Here is a 6,403-nt window from a genome sequence, read left to right on the forward strand (position 1 = left end):
CTGGGCATGGAGACGAGTGAGGGGAAGATAGCCCCCATCCGTCTCCATAACAATGCAGGGCAGAAGCGACATCAAAACATCACTTTTGCCCATAGCTCCTAAAGGGACATATTTACATTTTTTTTTTTTAAATGACGATTTTTTTTTATTGCATTTTAGTGTAAATATGAGATCTGAGGTCTTTTTGACCCCAGATCTCATATTTAAGAGGTTCTATCATGCTTTTTTTCTATTACAAGGGATGTTTACATTCCTTGTAATAGGAGTAAAAGTGACACTCTTTTTTTTAAAAACAGTATAAAAATAAAAAATAAAAGGTAAAAAAAAAAAAACATTTTTTTTTAAACGTGCCCAATCCCGCCGAGCTCGGGTGCAGAAGCAAATGCATACGTGAGCAGCACCCGCATATGAAAACGGTGTTCAAACCACACATGTGAGGTATTGGTAGAGCGAGCGCAATAATTCTAGCCCTAGCCCCTCCAACCTGTATAATTTTTTAAACGTCGCCTAAGGGGATTTTTAAGGATAAAAGTTTGTCGCCATTTTACGAGTGGGCGCAATTTTGAAGCGTGACATGTCGGGTATCAATTTACTTGGCATCACTTTATCTTTCACAATATAAGCAAAATTGGGCTAACTTTACTGCTGTCTCATTGTTTAATTAAAAAAAGTGTATTTTTTCCAAAAAAAGCACGCTTGTAAGAACGCTGCGCAAATACGGTGTGACAGAAAGTACTGCAACGACCGCCATTTTATTCTCTAGGTTGTTAGAAAAAAGAATGTATAATGTTTGGGGGTTCTAAGTAATTTTCTAGCAAAAAAAACTGTTTTTAACTTGTAAACAACAAATCTCAGAAAGAGGCTCGGTCCTTAAGTGGTTAAAAAGTCAGCAAAGTATGTTGCATTTTCAGAAAGAGTTTATCATTGGAAGCCTGTATACTTTTCTCAGTATGTTTCCTTTGAGTTCCGAGATTTTAGCATTTACTACAGTGCTTTAGTTTGTATAACAATACAGTGTGGATAAATAAAGCCTTAGCACAATCAGGGTGTTCATTCTCATCATATTCTGTAACTGTTTTAGTCACTCAGATCTTATTACCGAGACAGCAGCAATATGTCAGGCAGTGAGGGTGCTAAGCTTTGCAGCTTCTTCCTTCAACCATATCTTGTTTGGTTACTGCTTTTTAGACAGCTGCTGGTGCTTTGTTAGTAAGAACAGAATGAGGAGAATGAAAAAAAATCTTCCAGCAAGGTCGGTACTTACAGTCATATACCGATAAGGCCTTGTATTTTTAAACTCACAGCACCACATTAGAATTTCTAGTTGATCTCAATCAAATTATCTGATAGATATGAGTAAATAAGTCAAACTAAAGGCAAAACTTTTTTTTTTTCTTTTTAGAAAGAGTAGGAGAAGTTTAAAGCCTCTATCATTTTTTCTTTGTTTGTAATCTCTGTCCCTTTGGGGAAACTTCCCTTCACTTCCTGTCCCATAGCCAAAACAGGAAGTAAGAGGAAATCCCCCCAAAGTGAGGGAATCCCTGGGTGGCACCAAACTAGAACATTGGAAGATTTCACCTCTATTCCTGTTCTGATGAAAACCCAACATTTTGGATTCTCTTTTGCTTTCACTCTCAGTGATAACGGTAAACAGGGCGTGTAGGGGGAGATTTACTAAAACTAGTGCACCCAGAATCTGGTGCAGCTGTACATGTTAGCCAAGCAGCTATGAGCTTCAGCTTGTTCAATTTATCTTTGACAAAAAAAAAATAAAAAATACTTGTAGCTAGCGATGAGCCCAATGTTCGAGTCGAACATAAGTTCAACTTGAACATCGGGTGCTCACCTGTTCATCGAACAGCGAACAATATGCGGTGTTCGCAGCAAATTCAAAAGCCCCCGGACAGCGTTAAAGTCTATGGGACACTAACATGAAAAAAGTACTCATTTTAAAGGCTTATATGCAAGTTCTTGTTATAAAAAGTGTTTGGGGACCCGAGTCCTGCCCCAAGGGACATGTATCAATGCAAAATATTTTTTTTAAAACTAACGTTTTTTCGGGAGAAGAACCCCAAACCAAATTTTTTTTTAAAAATTGCGTGGGGGTCCCCCTAAAATCCATATCAGGCCCTTCAGGTCTGATATGGAAATTAAGGGGAACCTTGCGCCAAATTTTTTAAAAAAAGGCATGGGGGTCCCCCCCAAAATCCATACCAGACCCTTCAGGTCTGGTATGTATTCTAAGGGGAACCCTGCACCAAAATTTTTAAAAAGTAGCACAGGGGTCCCCCTCAAAATCCATACCAGATCCTTAACCGCGCACGCAACCTGGCAGGCCGCAGGAAAAACTGTACCAGGCCACATGCCCTCAACATGGGGAGGGTACTTTGGGGTCAGACCGTAAGTTAGTAAATCATTAGTGAGTTTTAGTAGGCTAGTTTCTGTGGAATGCTGTGAGCAAAAACTAGACTGTGGGGGTCATGAAGATTATTTTCAGTGAGGTAGGAGCTCAGATGGTTGTAGACTAAAAGTTTAGAAGTAAATGGGAACAAGGAGGTGGGTCTTAAGTTGTTCAGGATTGCCCATTCAGCCACGACAGATGCCATGACATTGGTCATGTGATCAACCTTTTTAGGGTGCACAGATTCAGATAAAAAAAAGCCTGATAAATTAAAAAAAAAAAACAGTTGCTCCAAGCCTTGCTGCCTTTTTCACATTGGGCTCTGAGGTAGAAGGTACACTCCTCAAAATACATGCTTTTACTTCTGTCATGAAGTGTTGTCCAAGTACGCCGTTATTGCTTTTGCTTTACACTGGGCCTGCTTTCCTAGCAATTTTATGAGCCTTTGAGCTAGTTGGTTTGTGAGTATAACCACTTATATATTTTTTTAATAAATGCTATCTAATGTAATACATGAGGCTGGTGCACCCTTTTTATTGTTTTGTTAATCAGATAAACTTAAAGTGGTTCAAGTTTTTTTTAAAGTAAAAAAACCTTCTGCATGCAGCCCCCCTCACTAACCTGAGCCCAACCATGATCCAGCGTTGTGTATGAGAGGATCAGTTCTCCTGGCTCTCTCTCTCTCCACATATGTGTCAATGGACACAGAACTGGCTCAGGAGCACAAATGCTCTCAGAGCACGCAGATTGCTATGGGGCACTCATATGCCCCAGTAGAAGTTCTAGTAGGACGAAACATGTAGGGCTTGGTTTTTTCGCTCTCCACATTGCCCTTTTTTATCTGTGATCAAATTTTATCCTGTATGTTGGTTTTTATGAAAGTAAACACCAAATTTTTTTGATCTGCACCATTGGAAGCCTTTTCTTTTTTTGCATATCCTTTGCATTATGAGCCTGCCCGACTGCTCCATCCGGCCATCCATGGCCCAGTCGCTGACTTAATTGGGAGAACACTGGACCCTCGTGGACACCGCTGACTGCCCCTGTCCCTCTTTTGGATACTCCAGGATGCTTCGAACAGTTCCTGCCATATCGAGGTTTCGGTTACCCATGGCTGTCTGACCTGGTGTCACTGACATTCAAGTCCATTGGTTCCGGTAAGAGTACCCACTCTCATTCTCTATTGTCGTCATCTGTTACCGATAATAACCCCGGTGTTCCTGGTTCCTCATATGAAGAAACCTTCTTTTGTGGTGCCCCTGGCTCCTTATATGAACAATCCTTCATTGATCGTCTACCCGCCATCACTTGGGATTGACCCACTTGGGGCTTATGATTTGTTTTTTATCATTTTACAATTGGGACTTACCCACGTTTGGATTGTACCACTCATGTATATGTTCACTCATGTATTTACACAGTTTTTAGCACTGTTTTTTCACTAGCGCTATATTTTCACCCACTTCCATTTATTGGGGCACTCGGCAGGGGGAAGGAGTCAAGAATGCCAGTGGGGGACCCCCAGAAGACGATGTTTGGGGCTGCTCTGTGCAAAACCATTGCACAGAGCAGGTAAGTATAACATAATTGTTATTTTTAGAATCACTTTTAACTGAATTCTATAACTGCACATTTTTTCTTAGATTACACACTTTCAATAATGTGTCTTTTATTTGGAAATGTGCCCACCAAGAGAGAAACAGCCTTCTCTGAAATAGACAGGCAATATAAATTAAAAGAAAGTTTAAACTGCATAAATTATTGTTCACGGGAATTTTAATCTGGCCACAGCTAGTTATCTCCTAGACAAAATATGAACTTTGTATTCTGTAACTACTGCTAACAATTTAATTTCAATAGTTCTTAGGAAAATTGGTATATTACCATCAAAACTCATCTTCAGTGTTAATTATCTCAATATTTATCTCATTCAGTATGTAAATGACAGTATTGCAGCCTCATTAGTGTCAGCTGTGTGTTTTTAAGCTAAGTAGAGTTTCTTTTTCTTGCAATTGAAACCATAGATTATTTCTTGATCCTAATATAAATGTTTTGGGCTGGAAATACTTATTTAAAGTGGTTCTATTTCAAGGAGAGAGATACCAAGCTATTAGGAGGAGCCATAAGCTGCAATTTTACCTTGTAGGACAGAAGCATCATTTGCTCTCCTAAAAAGCCAACCCAAACCCTCAGTCTGGGTATGCCTTTACTGAAATCTGAATTACTAGACCTTTCTTTGACACCGAGGTTTGGCACACCTCTTATAATCAAGTAAGAAAAGAACAGCGATCAATAGAAAGGAAATGATTCAATATTAAAGGAGACAAAGTTCTGAGTTGGTTTGAAGTTGGTACTTCTTTAAGAATGAACCCAAATTCGGAGGTCTTTCTGAGCCCAGGTCTACATGGTTTATGGGACTACCTTGAGTATTATAGTTAACTTGAACATTCTATTTCTTGACAAATGATCTCAGTTAAAGTATTACTAAACCCAGGAGCCTGCATTCACTATATCTGGTCTCCTACAGTACACAGAACATGGAAATGAAATTAATTTAGTAAATATAAACCACTAAATACCTTTTCTAATCAGCATATATAGCAGTCTTGTGACTTCTATCAGTGCCTGGTTAAAGCTTGTAGGAGGAGTTTTCATTTTTATCTGGCTGTCCTATGAGGCTGCAGGACCCCTGACCCTCTGTCTGGACAGTGCTAATTGGCCCTGTACTGATCACATGCACCCTCCCAAGAAAAAAAAAACTCTCTATCAATATTCACAAAATTGAGCATGTGCAGACTGCATCCAAGGCTCTGTTCTATCGGGAGATGGATTGGGGCCTGTGAAAGAAGGGGAGGATCAGAGAAGACAGTTCTTTTACACAATGTGGCGGATTAACCCCTTAGGTTCACCAGAGTATAACAAGCATGCTTTACTGTATATACAGACTGATTTCACTGTTGTGGGTTTAATAACACTTTAAGCAAATGCTCACATATTAACCTCTTAAGTACCACCCTGCGCAGATATACTACGGCAGAGAGGTCCTCCTGCGCAAAATCACGTACCTGTGCGTGATTTAGTGCACAGGGTCTGGGGCATGCGTTCGTGCGCCACCTGCGACCCACTTCCGCTTTGATAGGACACAGCGGGAGCCAATCAGCGGGTCTGGAAGACGTAATGTCCACTGGGACCCAACAAACATTCACAGGAGAGGCAGAATGACTGTCTGCCTATGTAAATAAGGCAGACCGCCATTCTGTCAGAGAGGAAGATGGAGATCTTGAGTTTCTGCTAAGCAGAAACATGGATCTCTATCTTCCTCCAGTTAAGCTATCCCCCCGCACAGTTAGAAAGCACTCCCTAGGAGCACACGTAACCCTTTTATCACTGCTGATGTTAACTCCTTCCCCGCCAGTGCCATTAGTAGAGTGACAGTGCATTTTTTTTAGCAGTGATCACTGTATCAAAGTTATTGGTCTTGAAAAAAGTGTCAAAAGTGTCAGTTAGGTGTCCAATTTGTCCGCCGCAATTTTGCTGTCCCACTAAAAATCGTTGCTCGCTGCCAATCCTAGTAAAAAAAAATCAAAATAATTCCCGGCCTTCTCGGCCTTCTGGCTAAGATCAAGTGTAGTATCTGTTCTTATCAGTAATTAAAAAAAAAATAATAATAATAATTCCATAAAATAATTCCATAGTTTGTAGACGCTATAACTTTTGTGCAAACCAATCAACATATACTTATTGGGATTTTGTTTACCAAAAATATGTAGCAGAATACATATTGGCCTAAATTGATTAATAAATTTGATTTTTTTTTTATTGGGTATGTTTTATAGCATAAAGTAAAAAACATTGGGTTTTTTCAAAAGTTTTGGTCTTTTTTTGTTTCTAGTGCAAAAAATAAAAACCGCAGAGGTGATCAAATACCACCAAAAGAAAGCTCTATTTGTGAGAAAAAAGGACATCAATATTATTTGGGTACAGCGTCGCATGTCCGTGCAA

The 6,403-nt window shown here is 39.7% G+C and overlaps 1 pseudogene; it reads left to right on the forward strand.

The window, feature by feature from the left end:
- Positions 1–5,996: 5,996 nt before the first annotated feature.
- LOC141113034 (U2 spliceosomal RNA) lies at positions 5,997–6,117 on the forward strand (annotated as a pseudogene).
- Positions 6,118–6,403: the final 286 nt, after the last annotated feature.

Source organism: Aquarana catesbeiana, linkage group LG11, assembly GCF_042186555.1.
Source record: "Aquarana catesbeiana isolate 2022-GZ linkage group LG11, ASM4218655v1, whole genome shotgun sequence".
Taxonomy (NCBI): Eukaryota; Metazoa; Chordata; class Amphibia; order Anura; family Ranidae; genus Aquarana; species Aquarana catesbeiana.